Source organism: Carlito syrichta, unplaced genomic scaffold, assembly GCF_000164805.1.
Source record: "Carlito syrichta isolate Samal-C Ts95f unplaced genomic scaffold, Tarsius_syrichta-2.0.1 Scaffold313913, whole genome shotgun sequence".
In the NCBI taxonomy this organism is placed as follows: domain Eukaryota; kingdom Metazoa; phylum Chordata; class Mammalia; order Primates; family Tarsiidae; genus Carlito; species Carlito syrichta.
In genome coordinates, this window is record NW_007258009.1 from 28,201 (window position 1) to 45,822 (window position 17,622).

Below are 17,622 nucleotides of genomic sequence, written 5' to 3' on the forward strand. Positions count from 1 at the left end.
GCATGCCACTGTTTTCCAGCTTGGGTGATGAAGTGAGACTCCAACTCAAAACAAAACAAAACAAAAAAAGATTACAACTTAAATCAAAAGGATCAAATGCTACTACTAATTCAGGGCAATTTCTGGCACTCAGTCAGTTAAACTTCCTTGATTGTGCTCTTTCACTATCCCTAGAGGCCACCTTGAGGAAATATCCTGTATATTTTTCAAGTCTAAGCAAAGACATATTTGTGAAATAGGTAATTATTAACATAGGAATAAAAGAAAGTTTAATTCACAAAGTTGTTACAAACAACATCTTGGTCAGCGCAAGGGAATGTGTGGAAGACAGAAAGGGCAGCTACCGTTCTGATACCCTGGTAGCAATCTTAGGAGCTAATCGCCTTTGAAACTCTTTTAGTTCTTTTTGATCACCAATTCAGCTATGCCATTCTCCCTAGAAGTTGCTGCTTAGCATTATTTTTTGGTGCCAAATGCTTAATTTTTCCCAGATAATAGGTGAAATGTACAAGGGTGGTGAAAACAATTACTTGAAAATGTCTTTGATGGATTTAAAAAAAAAAAAATCACCAAACCACATTGAGATGCCACCTAATACCAATAAGTATGGCCATCATTAATAAGACAAACAACAACAGATGATGGCAAGGATGCGGAGAAAAAGGAACACTTCTACACTGCTGGTGGGAATGTAAACTAGTGCAACCTCTTTAGAAGACAGTGTGGCGATTTCTGAAAGAACTAGAAATTGCCCTTCCATGTGACACAGCAATCCCTCTATTGGGACTATACCCACAGAAACTCAAATCATTCTTTTAAAATTAAATTAAATTAAATTTTACAGCTTTATACATCTTTTTTTCCTTTTTTTCTCTTTTAATTTTTATTTAAAATTGTGGGTACAATTCAGGGCTTGGTATAATATTCACCGTGTAGTTACCCTTATCGATGAGGTGTGCCCCTTCCCCAGGCAGATACTGACTACTGTCAATTCCACCTCCCCATCCTCCCCACACCCTCCCCACAGTTTCCTGCCACTTTCAATTCTTTTCTTATAGTAATATGGTAGTTGTTCAAGGTCCACTTATGAGTGAGAACATGTGATACTCAGTTCTTTGTTTCTGTGAGAGATCACTCAGTATTATAAAATCTGATTCCATCCAGATTGCTGCAAAGTTTATGATTTTGTTCCTCTTTATGGCTACGTAGTATTCCATTGTGTATACATACCACATTTTAAAAATTCAGTCCTCTTTTAAAGGGTCACATGGTTGGTTCCATGTTCTTGCTATTGTGAACAATGCTGCAATAAACATACGTGTGCAAGTATCTTTTTATAGAGTGACCTGAGTTAAAAGGAACTCAAATATGCTGAAGAGAGGAAAACAAACAGCCCTATTACAAAGTGGGCTAAAGGCATGAATTGACATTTCTCAAAAGAAGACATAAAAGCTGCTAACAGATGTATGAAAAAACGTACAGTCTCACTAATCATCAAGGAGATGCAAATTAAAATGACACTGAGATAACACCTAACTCCAGTCAGAATGGCCATCATAGACAACTCAAAAAATAAAAGATGCTGGAGAGGATGTGGTGGAAAGAGAACACTTCTACACTGTTGGTGGGAGCATAAACTACTGCAGCCTCTGTGGAAATCAGTGTGGCAACCCCGAAAAGTTCTAAAAATCGACCTTCCATATGACCCCACAATCCCCCTACTGGAACTCAAATCATTCTACAAAAAAGATATCTGCACACATATGTGTGTCTCAGCTTTAATCATAATACCAAAAAACATGGAACCAACCATGCTTCCCATTGAAGTTGGACTGGATTAAAAAAATGTGGTACATATACACAATGGAATTGTATGCAGCCATAAAGAAGGACAAACAAATGGACGTTGCAGTAATTTGGATTGATTTAGAGTCTGTCATACTCAGTGATCTATCATGGAAACAAAGATCAGAGCACCATATGTTCTCACCCATAAGCGGACCTTGAACAATTACCCTAAAACTATAAGAAAGAGATTGGCAGTAGTGGGAAACTGTCAGGGGCGAGGGTGTGGGAGTGGCAGTTGAGGGAAACTGCTAGGGGCGGGAGGGGCACACCTCATAAACAAGGGTACCTCCATAATCAACCTTTGTATACCCAACCCTGATTGTACCCCATATCTTTTTTTTGTTTGTTTTGCACATACTTTTTTATTTGAATAAATGAATATTTGTCAATATGTACATAACCACATAAAGCGAGCACTAGATTTAGAGCAAAATATTTGGGTTCTAAATACGCAAAGTCATTACTAGCTATGAGGACTTAGGCCAAGAGCATAATCTGAGCTCAGTTTCCTCAACTGTAAAACTAGGCTATTCAGACCTGTGTGGCCTAGCACACGGGTTTACTGCAACGTCCAAATGCCAAAACATATGAAAGTGTGATTAATACAACTTAGAGCAATACAAATATAACAGGTAACAGCAATTGACTTTTTCAAGTTGAGCAATAACCACACCCTCCAACTGTACCAATGTCCCAATGGAGTCAACGAGAAAGCGACAAGATATAGCCAGTTACTCAAGAGAACAAATATGCCGCTCTTCCGCGTGGGAAGAATTCTGCAATATTCTGTAGCCTGTCCCTGTAATTAATCATTTCCCAAACATCACAATGTCAGAGACCCACCATAAAGAATGCTCTCACAGAAGCACAAGGGCCAAACGTCCCGTGTTTATTTACATTATGAAATGTGTCTAATACAGTTATGATGGATGTAATGCATAACACCTGACAGCAGCAAGACCTTTTGAGGAACCGAACGTTGACTACAGCATATCATGCAAGTATCTATATACACGAAAGAATTCCTTTTCTTAAAAAAAAGTACAAAAACATGTTCAGCAACAAATACAAGTTATAAAATGCAAAGGAAAACACAAAACCAAACCAAAAAATAGAACTCTCCCAGAGAACGATCAACGGAAGGGACAGAATATACCTCTGCTGCGTTTTAATGGAAGCAGAACTCCTGACATTAAATAGGCTTATTGAAATGACGGAACTAAGCCAGGAGGCTCAGTGCTGAATCTGATGGCCGACTGCAATGCCCAGGCAGTTGCATTGCTGGAAGTTGGCGGCTGAAGTTGTGCATCTCAACTCTAAGTACCAGAACTTTTGGCAGTAGCACCCAGAACAGGAAACACCAACTCTTTTGATGGCGCAGGGTTGAGTCAACTGTGATTTTTTTCTCTCTTTTTTCCTGTCAAGAGCCAGAGAAATATAACTGGATATTCCTAGTTGTGTTTCTGTAAGAATTAATAAATTACATGACAAAAACTGACTATAGAAATCTATGGGTCTACTCTGTATTTGTAACTTTTATAGTAGTCCAGCCCTTTCGTCACGTTATCTCCTTGTGCTCTTCCTGCCAGCCTTGCAAATCTGCCTGGAAAAGAACCCATCCTGGTTTTACCCCTGCAGAAGGCTCTTCTTCCCCACCATTCCTCAGGATGTAATTAAGGAAATCTACGTCCCTGACTTGATTCCTGGCCAAAGCTTTTATCAACAGTGCTGGGAAAGAAGCCCACCTACAAAGCTGCCCTGAACAACACCCTGCAGCACAGCTTCGGCACAGAGCCATGCCCTCAGTGGCGCGTGTGCGGTGGTGTCGCAAGTGAGCCCTCGCCCATGGAGCAGGCACGGCGAGGAGGGCGCTAAGACACTTAAAAATTCCTAGTGTTTGAGAGACCCACGATCACCCACACTTTATGGAGTGAATTCTAAAATTAAAAACACTAAAAAGCGTTATTTTAGCCTGTAATTCGTTAACCCATTCAAATTCGTAACATACAAAATGGTTTATTTGAATTCTGGAACTGCCCCTGTTACTAAGAACTCTGTTTTAAAGAAACAATACAAAAAGAAAAATTCGAACCCCCAAAAAACTCAAAACGTTTTCCACTAAATACTGATACAAACATGTAACAAAGAGTATAAAAAGTTATTCTTTAAATATATACAAACGCTTTTAAACTCAAATACTGTTTTCATACTTATCGAGGATATACAGGACGAGGTGAAGAAGGGACGTGAAAAGAGGATATATTGCAACAGCCTAGACAGTCCTGGTAACTCTATTATACTGCAAACTCTCTGTAACAAAAAGGTGTCTTTTATTTCCAATGTGGACAGAGATTTTCCTGATGGCATATCTGTGGCTATTTCTCAGCTGAACTCATTCTTTTGGATTTAATGAAGGCCATGCTGTGTGTCCGCATGTGAGTATTTAAGGCAGCTTCAGTTTCAAAAGTTTTTGTGCACACTTTGCACTTTCTGTCTGACAAGGCGCCGTCAGGGGGCTCGTCCTCGTGGCTGGGCTTGTTCTCCTGCTGGCCATCTTCCCTGGCCCCGTTCTGCTTGGACACGGGCAGTGGCTCCTTCAGCTTGTGCACGATGAAGAGGTGCCTGGACAGGGAGACGTGGGATGTGTAGCAGAGGCTGCACTCCCGGCACTGGTAGGAGGAGCCGTCGGACTTGTACTGAGGGATGTGTTTGTGGAAATGCAGTAAGTGCTCGGTGGTAAAGCCACACACGGCGCACTTGTGGACCTTGAAAACGTTGATCTTCAGCTTCTTCAGCAGCTGAGTGATCGCCCCTCAGGGGGCCTGAACTCTGGGAGGGTTCTTCAAGCTTCCTCTTGGGGCCAGGAACCTTGACGTCGTCCTTGATCTCCACCTCCTCCTCATGGGTGGTGTCTGTCAGTTCCTTCACATCGGGGTCCTTGATGCTGTGCATCAGCTGGATGTGCTTCTCCAACATCAGCAGCTTCGTGAAGGGCCACCTGGAGTTCGGGCAGTGCACTTTCCTGATGCCTTTGTGCTTGATCCGGTTGTGCCGGCAGAGGCTGTGGGATGAGCTGAAAGACTTGTCACACTGGTGGCAGGGGTGCTTCTTCATTTGCTTCCCGTGCTCCTTCCTCATGTGGGATATGTACACATCTCTTTGCGTGAACAGGCGGTCACGTTCCCAACACGTCCACTCAGGACTGGCCACCTTCTTGGGTTCCATTGATTTCTTCACAGGAGATGGAGACTTCTTTTCCAACTTCTCCTTCCCATTCATAGATTTGGTGTCCTCTTTGTTCTGATTTGCTGAATTCCGAGTTGCAGGCTTAATGCTCAAAGGCAAATTGATACCCAAGTTTGGAGGTCCTTCAATACTTTTCAATGTTCCATGCATAGACTTGATATGGTCCATCATAAGTTGCTTCTGTGCATATACGAGAGAACAGTCTGGACACTTGAAAACAGACACCTTCTGGTTTTCAATGTGTTGATCAAAGTGGTGATACAGCAAGGTTTGCAGGGTGAACACAGTGTCGCACATGGAACACATATTATTTTTGGTTCTCCTATCTTGCTGCCAGGATGCTGTGTGTAGGCATGGGAATGTGTGCTGGGGGCAGACTTAAATGCCATTGGACAAATAGGACACTTATAGAAGACTTCACAGTGAGAACCTTGAATGTAAGACTTCAGAGCAGCCACATCAGAGTACACAACGTTGCAATGTACACATTGATAACAAACTCTCAGTGTGTAGTGCAGACAGTTCTTGGTGACGTGGGTCTGGAAGTGCACCGACCAGCAAATGACCCCACACTCAGGGCAGGTGTAGGGAGATTTGTGCTGATGGATTCTCTGGTGTGATGCATAACTGCACTGGTTAGGAAGCAGCATCTAGCAGATAGTGCAAGTCTTTTGTCTGCTTGCATCTGCAGCCTCCTGGAAATGTGTGGCCAGCGACGTCTCGTCCTGGAAGAATTCATTACACTCCAAACATTTTAGACTATGTCTACAGAGCTTGGAGGGGTCTTCATCCAGGGGCATGGTATGGGGTGATGGGGGTGCTGGAAGGAGCCGATATGACTGTCCCAGTTATGCCAGACTGAATTTTGGTGACAGCGTGTGTGCCGGCTCCCACGGGGCTCTGGAGAGTGGAAGAAGAAGTGGAACTATTGCTTGATGGAAGAAGAAGCGGAACTATTGCTTGACGGAGAGACAATCATCTGATCTGCTGGGACTGGCTTTAAAATTAAGTAGGAGCATTGCATCACCACCCCTTTTTCCTTATGCCCATGGGCATGGGAAAGGAGGCTGCATTTGTTGTAAAAAACGAGGTTCTTTGTGCAATGGTTGCACATTACTTCGATGCGCATGCTATGTCTGTCGTAGTGCTGGGTCAGGCTCTTTTCCGGCAAGGAGTCCCCGCACTCCAAGCACTTGTACCCACGCATCGGTAATGTGATCCCTGCATTGGCGGGAGGACTGAGGTTTGGGATGTAAACTGGAACTGGATTGACACTGCTCAGCACCTTGTTGAAAGCTTCCACCACAGAACTCTGCAAGGACGAAACCACCTGGACTCCAGACACGTTTTTGGGGGGCTGCAAGGCGGCTGCAGTGATTACTGCCTGCTTGATTTGCTGCTGAGGTTTGGTGAGCACTTGGCAGAGTTCAGAGGTGGCCTGGGCACCCTGAGGCAGAAGGTTAAGGTTGGCAAGGTGCACAGTCTTTGGCACGAGTTTGGCATTGGCCAGGCTGGACGCCGGCACCAGACAGTCTGCTGCTGGATGGCGTTGGTGGCTTTAATGATGGCACTGCTGGCGCTCTGGACAGAGGCAGCAGAGATGACCGTGGCTTTCACCGTGGTGTTGTTAGCGAGCTTCAGATTAATGACCTGGGATCCTGCCGTCTTCACGGCAGACACGGGGAGGAAAGCGGTAGCCACAGGCTTGATGGTGACCTGTTTGGGGGTCAGCTCTGCAGGAGACACCGCGTTGGTCATGACCGCTGACTGGAGAGGCTCCCGGGGGAAGAGGAAAGGACGGTGTCCGAGGCTGGCGACGACAGAAGCGACGTCACAGAGGCCATCCCGGACGCCGTCTGCTCGGAAGGCTTCTTCCCAGAGTCGAGATCCACTTCTGGCAACACCCGGGTCACCGTTCGCTTGATCTCCCCAGAAGACGTCTTGATGGTTTTTATGCGGACCTTGGGGATGGCTGGTGTGGACCCTGCAGGAGAGGATGGGGACCCCTTGCTGCTGTTCTCGCTTGAAATGCTTCGGGGACTGTCTGGTGGCTCCAGGGATGCTTTCTTGGTCCCATCGATGAGACTCTGGGATTCGGGGGACTTGTCCGCGGCTCTGGGACTGTCGTTCGCTTCTTTGGGTAATGGGGAGGATTCTCTCGAGCTGGCCACCACCGGTTCTTTGCAGGAGTCAGAAGCCGCCTTCGTGGCGCTGAGCGCCGCAATGGCAGCTATGCACGACGAGAGCTTGGAGGACAACTTTGTCTTGGACGGCGCGACGCCCGCGAGGCCGGTGTCCTTCTCCGAGCTCAGCTTCCCATCCAGGACTCTGTTTTCAAGCACTTTTCAGAGCTTTCCTTCAATTTATCCTCTGCTAGTTCCTGACTTTAAAAGACCCATAAACACTCAGGTTTATAGAATTGGCTTCTGTTTCTCTCTAACGACTTTGGTTTGATCCACATTGCCCGAGATAGAGAGTCCGGATTTACTAGAGTCTTCCCCTCCACGTGCCGTCAGCTTCTCATAGTCCTGCTGGGGAGCCGAACACGCCAACACGTTGGTTCTGAAGCTGGAGCGCACGTCCTCCTTATCTGGGGTTCGTCCACCTCGATCTTCTCATCGTCATCAAACTCTTCGGCGCTGGAGATGGAGCTGAACTGGCTGAACACCAAGTCTTTGAGAGTCACTTCGGAGGCAGGCACGTCTCCCTTCAGGAACTTCGCACCATCTTTCCCGTAGCTGTCCAGGGAGGAGGCTGTGAGAAACCCACTGTGCAAACCATTGTCCGTGGGGTTGTGGCCGTCTTTCTCCCCACCCTCGGAGGAATCGATGTTCCGGACGTTCTTCACGATCACGCTGTGTACCCCATGTCTTTAGTAAGAAAAAACAGACCTCTGAACTTGTTTACTAAATGCAAGTACTTGTAGCTGATTTCTAGTTTTAGTTTTTTATTATATATTTAAGGAGTACAACATGCATTGGCATGTTTATACACAGTGAAATGGTTATTATTTCAAGTAAATTACCATATTCATCATCTTACATAACTCACCCTTTATGTATGAGTATGTCTATTGGTATCCTCAAGAATCTAATAACTACAGTCATTCTACAAGACAGAAAGTGTCATGTGTTCAGCAATACATAATTGATAGTTATTTTTGTCCCTTCCCAACTTTGTTTGAATTTTTCGTTTGTTAGAAATCTCCGTAGAAATATATGTACACTTGCGAACAATTTTTCCAATTTAATTGCTTACAGTAGACATGATATGACATCGCTTTTGTAATAAAACACTCTTCAGTGGAAAATTCCATTGACTTTTATGGTAGCTTACTAAAAATGCAAGTCATTTGGGTATTATTTAAGGAAAAATGAAGTACTAAGCTGTTGTCTTTTGCAATCTTCACAGAACTCATGACAGACTACAAAAGCTCCATTCCAATATTATGGTAGAAAAACAACAGACCACATCTTCAATTTCCAGTCATACTCCAAGGCCAGTCCTGGAGTCACCTAGTGCTGGAAATGTTAACAGTGTTTTGGATCTCGACAGAGACCTTCCTGCAGACTTTAAATAATAGCATTGAGAGCAACTGGGCCATGGTTAGTTCTGAAACTTTTTTCCTTTGGCTTTCAGATATTTGATATCATTCTTTTTACTTTGGTTAACACTGAGTTGTTTCATTGACTTTTGCACATTAGCTAAAGGTCATAATTAGCTATGTTATTCAAAACAGAAAACAATTTTACAGTTTTTTTGAAGTCCCTGGAGTTGTCATTTTTAGGAGTCACGTATTTGTTAACTTTATTCAATGAATATCAATAACCTGATACATTTTAAATTTCTCTGGAAACTGCACTTGAATTAGATTTTAGAACTTGTGTATTATTACCCAATATCTAAAGGTGCCTTGGTTTACTTCCTAACTGATTTTTTTGGCTGTGGCTCCGAACACTTGTAAAAGTTCTCTGCAGCAATTCAAGTTTTCCAGCCCTAATCACAAGCATATAATTGACATCCAAACATTTTACCAATATGGGTGCTTGCCATTCAAAAAAATCCAAGATAGATACTCCATATGAATTAAATATAACACTAAAAGGATTCATTTCTTATTTAAGTTAAAAGTTTCACTTATTCTGTCACTGGACACGTGCATAGAGACAAAATCATGACTCACTGCAGCCTCAACTTCTTGGGCTCAGGTGATATTTCTGCCTCTGCTGCCAGATACCTGGGACTACTGGCATGAGCCACCATGCCCAGATAATTAAAAAAAATTTTTTTTTGCAGAGAAAGGGTCCTGCACACTGCCTAGGTTGGTTCTGAAATCCTGGGCTCAAGCAATACTGCCTTCTCATCCTCCCAGAGTGCTAGTGTTACAGGCAGAGCCACCACACCTGGTCATGATTTTCTTACATAGAGATTAATCTTTACAGCATTCTTTTCTATAGTATTCTTATTTTAATTTTGGTAAAATGTATCTTGTTGGGCATTGCATGATAGTTTTTAATTTTATATTTTGCCCCCCAACAGTTTTTAAATAGTTAAATCAAGCAACTATTTGAATTTTCAAAATGAAGTTCACATATGTGTCTTTATCTTACCAGCACCTGAATGATCATTAACTAAGATGGCAATAATATCAAGTGTCTTTTAATAGTTATTGTAACCAAACAGAATCACTGATATACTTCCTACTTAATATTAATGTAAAGCCATATAGGCTCTCCATCGCCTCAGAGTTGTAACAAGAACCTTTCAATCATAGTAAGGATCCATTGTTGGAAATTCCAAAATGAACCCCAAAATGAAAAGCTATACCCATTGTAAACTTGGTAGGGAAAAAATATAGTCCAACTATCCTTGACCCAGTTTAAGATATTTTTCTGGCATCTGACTAGTTTTCAACTGCGGGAAATTTTTAAAAATTGGCCACAGTCAGCTGGGTATAGTAGCTTATGCCTGTAATCCCAGCACTTTGAGTGTTCAAGAGAGGATTGCTTGATGACAGGAGTGGGAGACCTGCCTGGGTGACATAGCAAGACCCAATCTCTCAAAACAAAACAAAACAAAAAAAGCAGCTGGGTGCAATGTGTGTCAATAGGTCCAGCTACCAGAGTGACTGAATGGGGAGGATCACTGGAATCCAGGAGTTCGAGGCTACAGGGAGCCATGATTTTGCCACTACATTCCAGTCTGGACAACAAAGTGAGACCCTGACTCAAAATAAAATAAAATACCCAAAATAAAAAACCAAATAATTTGGCACACTAGTCTGCTCCTGTAGTTGTAGAATCTTAAGAGGGTGAGACAGGAGACTCGCTTTGAGCCCAGGAATTCAAGATTGTAGTGAGATATGACTTGCCTATGACTAGTCACTGCACTCTTGCATGGGCAACATAGTGAAACTCTGTCTCTGACAAGAAATACAAAAAACGTGAATAACAACTATTATTCTTTGTGTTTCATGGTTATTAAAATATCCATTTCAGTCAATGCACATTGACTTGTAGTTTTGATGATAAGTTCATGATCTTTTTAATGTAGAGCAAGACAGCATAGGCCCACATTCAACCTTGTTTCTTCCCATGGCTTCACATCCTAAAAAATCGTAGAAGAGCTAGTCTGTTTCTTGGACAGTATTGCAGCCAAACAGCTTAAAATGGAACAAATAAAATGCTTGCTTTGATACATAAAATAACAGATTCTACCTGATAGTTTTCCATCATTTTGTGACCTTAGTTTTGTTTTACTTTTTGATGAAATGCAATGATCAGGGTCTAAATGCTTTAGAGTCATTAAATGTTACTGCTGTGTACAAAGAGAAAATAATTGTTAAATACTTCTGTAATTTGTTAAGCATGATGCAACTATAAAATGTCCTCATTAGGTCTTACCAGAAAAATGAGACATTGTATCTGCTGTTTTACAAAATAATTATGAAAGAGAGCTTAAATGCAGTTGTGATACAAGGAAAGATTTTTGAAGAAATATTTTCCCCTAAGTATAGTTTTTTGAGAAAGGGATGTTTACTTTTAGTATTTATAGATAAGTTGAAAAATTCTTTATTTTGAACTTAATGTAGTCTACATGGTTTCTTTGTGAGTCATAGGTTTATCAAATTATGTTAGATTCAATAAAAGATGAAAAAAGCACAATTCTATTGAGATACAAAAATATGTCTCAATAATCACTGAAAAATGCATTGAAAAAGTCCTTGGTAGTTGTTGATTACAAAATGCTTCAAGTTGCAGAAAGAAGGTGCCTTCTAGAGTAAGTAGGAATTCAATTATGTCTACCAGGAAAACATGAAATAACAGTATGAGAAGTGATAACATACCATGTAGAATGATAGAAAAGGTAGCTTTTTGGATGGAGCATTACAAAGTAAGTAAGACATTTTGAGATTTTTAGCTATGCTTCTAGAAAGTAAAATGTTAGAGACAAATTCCATTCCTACATTTAAAAATTGTTTGAGATAGCATTGATACTGAATTTGTTTATCCATCTCCTTTATTTGCAATGCTTTAACGTTGTGGACTATTTAACATTGTGACTACCGCAAAGTTGTATCTTACTAAGCATTTTTTTCTGTGTTCATAACGTTGAGCATTTAATGCATCTCTCACCATGACATGTTTAGTCCTGTCACTTAATGCCAGTTTACTACCCTAGATTGCTATATACATGTTTTGTTAATCTTTCCTTTCAGTTTTTACATTCTAGTTTAATTCTGGGATGCTTATTTTCCTATGTATCAGAAGTAATTTTATAGTTTTATTGGTTCTGTATTCCATTGTGTTATTATAGACCAAAAAATTAAAATTACCTGAACACATACATCAGTGGTTAGATTTCTTCACACAAAGAATATTTTCTGATATCTGAAATATTAAATATATCTTCTAATTTTATAAAAGACAAAACTTATTTGGTTTAAAATTTTTTATGTTCAAGAATTATTTAGTGCTTGTGTGCCTTACACAATGCATGATACATAAGAGTCACTCAGTAAATGTTTAAAAATGTTTTATAAGCTGGAAGACTCATTTTTATAGTGAATCATTCTTGATTTTTTTTTTTGAGTTGGAGTCTCATTGTGTTGCCCAGGTTGGAGTGCATGGCATGCTCATGGCAGCAGCATTGACCTGCTGGGCTCTGGCGATGCTTCTGCCTCAGCCTTCCAAGTAGCTGGAATCACACCTGGCTAATTTTTTTAAATTGTGAGGTACAATTCAGGGTTAGGTATACAAATATTCATTGTGCAGGTCCCCTTGTTGATGAGGTGTGCCCAATTAGAATGGCCATCATCAATAACTGAAAAAATAGCAGATGCTGGAGAGGATGCGGCAAAAAGAGAACACTCCTACATTGTTGGTGGGAGTGTAAACTAGTACAGCCTCTGTGGAAATCAGTGTGGCGATTCCTAAAAGTTTGAAAAGTCAACCTTCCATATGACCCCACAATCTCCCTACTGGGGATATGCCCAGAAGCACTAAATCACTCTATAAAAAAGATACCTGCACATGTATGTTTATTGCAGCATTGTTCACAATAGCAAGAACATGGAACAAAATGTGCTGCCCATCAAAAGAGGACTGGATAATTTTTTGATTTATTGTAGAGATGAAGTCTCGCCATTTGCCCAGGCTGGTCTTGAACCCATGGACTCAGGCAATCCACTCAACTTGGCCTCCCAAAGTGCTGGGATTACAGGCTGAGCCACCTATTATAACCTATTTATAATTTGACCTTGAGACGCTGTAGTTTATATGGGCACACTTGTGTTAAATTACATTTGAGTGTTTTTAAAAAAATCACATCAAATTTTAATTTTAAAATAACAATAGCTATTGAGAGTATATTAACTATAAATATGTGCTTCAGTGGTATACACGTATTTGTCAAGTTGGTCTCAAAAAAGAAAATGCAGTATTATTTTCCAACCTGTAATTTCAGGTATAATTTAACAGTAGCCTATCAAAAAATTATAGTTGTATTAGTGAACTTTATATTTATATTTTTTGGGCTTTGCTATGATATTGATTCCACTGTATTTCTTTTTCCACAATCTTCTAACTCTCTCCCTGTAATGTGGGTATTTTTTTATAGACTGTACAGCAAGCTTATTAAATCAAGGGAGAAGAAAATTGTTTTTTATTTACTAATAAAAGTACTGGGAATAGCCTTATCATATTTTTTAATAGTTTAGGTTATTTTAAAGATGTGGGGTACAAGTCAGGATTAGGTACATAAGTCATCCATGTACAGGTGAACTTTGGGCCTCCAGCTGGTCCCCACATTCTAAGGTTTATAATCAGGTACGCTTTATGTTGTCATGTGCCCCCCTTTCCTTCCTCCCTTGGCAGTGTTCCAAAACTGCCAATCCCTTTCTTGTGCTATTGTGAGTAAAGTTCAGGTTCCACTTATAAGTGAGAACATGTAGTATTTGGTTCTTTGTTTCTGTGATAGATCAGTAAGAATAATTGTTTCTAATTCCATTCAATTTGCTGAGAAGCCCATGATGGTGTTCATTTTGTGACTGCATAGTATTCCATTGTGTATATGTACCGCTTTCTTTTTTTATCCAGTTTACTTTCAGTAGGCATAATGCTGATTCCATGCTTTTGAATTGTTAATAGTGTAGCAATTAACATGTGTGTGTCAGGTATCTTTTTTGTAGAACAATTTGTGCTCCTCTGGGTTATTCCCAGGAGGGGGATTGCAGATTATATGGAAGATCAATTTCTAGTTTCCTGAGATACTACACACTATTTCCCATAGAGTATGAAGTAGCTTGCATTCCAACCAGCAGTGACAAAGCCATCAGCAACAACCACTGGGGAGAGGAAACCTTATTCAGCAAATGGTGCTGGAAAAAGTTGCTGACTGCATGCAGAAGAATGAAACAGGACCCCCACCTATCACCATATATAAAAATCAACTCTAAGTGAATCAAAGGTCCAAATGTGAAACATCAAGCTATAACGATTTCAGAAGAAAATTCAGGAGACTCCCTTATGTACATTGGAGTAGGCAACCAGTTCTTGATCATAACCCCAAAAGTGTGTATATCATAAAAGATAAGATAAACAAATGGGGCACCATAAAACTGAAAATCTTTTGCACAGCAAAAGAAACAAGAGAGCAGGGAGACAACTGGCAGAATGGGGAAAAAATTGTGAACTGTGTATGTGATAAAGACCTAATATCCAGAAATGAGCCAAAAGGGGGGAAACCCTATTAAAGAAATGGGCAGAAGACATGAATTGACATTTCTCAAAAGAAGACATCGAGCAGCCAACAGATACAGAAAAAATGCTTGGGCAACCCTTTCGGATCCCCTTCCACTGTGGGAGTTTTCTGTCTTCTCAATAAATCCTGCTTTCCAAAGAAAAATTCTCAGCTTCACTAATCATCAGAGAAAGGCAAATCATAACTACACAAAGATGCTAACTTACTTTATAAGTAACGTGGCCATCATCAATAGATCAAAATACAATAGATGCTGTGGTGCAGTAGCATTGAATGACACTCCACTGCCCTTTCCAGTTTCAGAATAGAGGGGTTAGGCAGGTGGAATTAGCCTTCTAGGCTTATTATTGACTCACCATAATTAATGGGAGAATGTGGTTCAGAGGAGCAGCCATGATGTGCTTCTGAACGCTTCATCCCAGATTAGGCACTTACCCACATGCTTGTCTGTGGAGAAAATACACGCTTCATGCCCATCCCAAGAGTAAGCTGCATGCTACACAGGTGACAGCAGACCTGGATACAAATCACTGTGTGCAGACACATCTTTTCAAACAAGAGACACCGAGCCAAGTAAGCACATTTAATGTGTTTTGCCCAAATTCAAGCATTATGTAAATCTTTCTTCCTCTCCAGAGAAAGGTGGAAACCATGTAAGACCTCATGTGAAAGCTTGAGGCCAGGGAGACATAAATTCTCATCTCCTTTATGCCAGAATTTAAATTATAACTGAAATTAAGCTCATGCCTTTGTGTGTATATAGTTGCACTGTTGCTTCCATGTGTTCTGGGATATAAAATGTTCCAACACTCCTTCCTTGTTGTGCCGTGTTCAGCTCCATTATTGGAAAAGGACATTATATACAAAATTAAAACTCACATTATTCTTTGCTCTCACCATTATACTTTTTGAGTGCCTTTTGTTTAACTTTGGATTTCCCTAATAGTTCTATGTTGCATCCTATCTAAGCCCTTCCACTGATTATAAACTTACTGCTTTGGTTGGAGCTCTAAGGTTAGGAAAAATGTAAAAAAGATTGTTGGTATGAGGTACGTTTTTAGTAAAAAAGAATAAAGGAAAGAGAAATAATTGTATAGGAAAATATCTTGTATGGTACATTATAAATGGCTGGTTGTTTGGGGAAAAAGGGTATAAAACAAAAAAGAAGGTTTAAGCATTAAAGAAAAATGGTTTAAGTATGTCAAACATGGTACGTGAAAGTCAAAAAGCTTTTTGGCCATAAGCCTGATTTAATTGTAGTACCTTACACTGCTCCTCAGATAACTTGGCTTTGTAAAACGTGCCCTGTGTGACAGTTAGCTGTAGCCCACTTTACTGGGCAAGTGGACTCCCACTATCCTCCTTCTCCACTTCTTACTTTTGCAAAAAAAATCATTCTTTTATCTTTCTTCAGATTACCAGTGCTCAACCTTTACAAAATGCTAGCTTGGTTTTTACAGATGGCTCCTCTTCTGAAACAGCGGTTACTGTTATTTAATGGTGTTACTTCTTGTTTTCAAACAGATTATAATTCCACTCAATGAGTTAAGCTGTTTGCAGTTTGTCAGGTCTTTACAAAAAACCTTAATCTCGACACTAACATTATGTTACAGGTGTACCGCATCATTTAAAAACTGCTAGTCTTCTTGCTGTCTCTTCCTTCTCTCCCACTAACATAATTGTTGTTTTATAAATCATTCAATTACATATTTGTGCTAGTATAGAACCTGTTTATGCTACTCATTATTCACACTCATTCTACCCTTTCTTGGTCCATTATCTAAAGGCAATGCTCTTATTAATGAGGCTATGTAATTTTTTGCTTTTCCTTCATTAGCAGCTACTGCTTCTCATGCCTTTCATCATCAGAATGCCTAAAGTTTATTTCACCTATTTGGGTTCCGGACCGCCTCATCAGAAATGTCCGGCTTCCCACCACCACCACAGTGCTGCGAGAGTCTGCAAACCACCAACTTGGGGACAGCTGAAAGTGCTGATACATGATGTAGAGGATTTGGTTTGGTTTCAAATTACTTCTCTTACTCTCTCTACTGTTTTTATTGCTATACTGGGTATTATAGCAAGCCAGGTGGGTTGTATTTATTCAAAAAAATCTTATTGGGTTTATATCCCAAACCCTCCAGTGTTCCAGCCTGTTACATGGGATACTAGATTATTACTGTTTTTACTAATCATTCCTGTTTATTAAAAGGCCCCACTCTTTTTTCATTGTGGGTCAAAACTGTTATTAATCATAATTTTTCCTTTTCAGGTTGTTCTAGTTCTCTTCCAATATGTTTTAGTTTACCTAAAAAATCAAACTACTTTCATAAATTATAAATTAACTAATTGTCTTACTTTCTCTAATTCATATAAAGGATTTATTATTCTCCACCGACCTTCTTATTTAATGGTTCCTGTAAATCTTGCATCTCTTTGGTATGATGTATATAGTTTAGTGTTTAGATCTGAGGTTAACTCACTGTTGTCACAACCAAAAAGATTTATAGCAACTTTAATTTTAGGTATTACAGCTTTGATAGCCATTGCCACTTCAGCTTCAGTTTCAGCCATAACTTTAGCTAAAGAGGCACATACTGCTACATTTACAGATCATTTATGCAAAAATGTCTCATTAGCTTTAGCAGCTCAAGAAATTATTGACCAAAAATTAGAAAGTAAAGTTAATGCATTAGAAGAGGCTATTTTGATTATAGGACAGGAACTTGTAGCCTTGAAGATTAAATTGGCTTTGAGATGTCATTCAGAGTTTAAATGGATTTGTGTCACACCTCTCCAAGTGAACAAATCTATTCATACCTGGGATAGGATTAAAAATCATATCTCCGGAATTTGGAACCATTCCAACATAAGTTTGGATCTTTCCAAGCTTCATCAGGAAGTACAAAACATTAGCTCTGCTGAAAAACAATTTGAATTCACCCAATTGGCTCAGTCAATCTATAACAATTTTTATTTCATTTGTCAATCAAAACTCATTATTGTCTATATTAATCAATGTGGGAATTTGTGGAGGAATAATCTTGCTACTGTTATGTTTGCTTCCAGTCATCTTCAAATCATTGAAAAATAACATCTCTCGACTAAGCATGGAATTTCATGGCTTCGTATTAAAAAACAAAAAAGGGGGATATGTTGGGAGCCAGCCTTGGAGGCCCACCTGATGACAAAGTCCAGGTGCGCTGAGGACCCCTGGCTGCAAAGTGAGCCCAGGCAGCTGAGGCCCTTCTGTCTTCCATCTTGCTG

At 40.3% G+C, this 17,622-nt stretch overlaps 1 pseudogene across 1 annotated transcript; it reads right to left on the bottom strand.

Moving 5' to 3' along the window:
• Positions 1 to 3,849: 3,849 nt before the first annotated feature.
• Positions 3,850 to 7,964, bottom strand: LOC103273247 (annotated as a pseudogene). The gene is made up of 2 exons (XR_505175.1): positions 6,060 to 7,964; positions 3,850 to 6,025 (listed from the first exon to the last, which is right to left on the bottom strand). The product of XR_505175.1 is annotated as a zinc finger protein 532 pseudogene (transcript).
• Between the last annotated feature and the right edge of the window lie 9,658 nt (positions 7,965 to 17,622).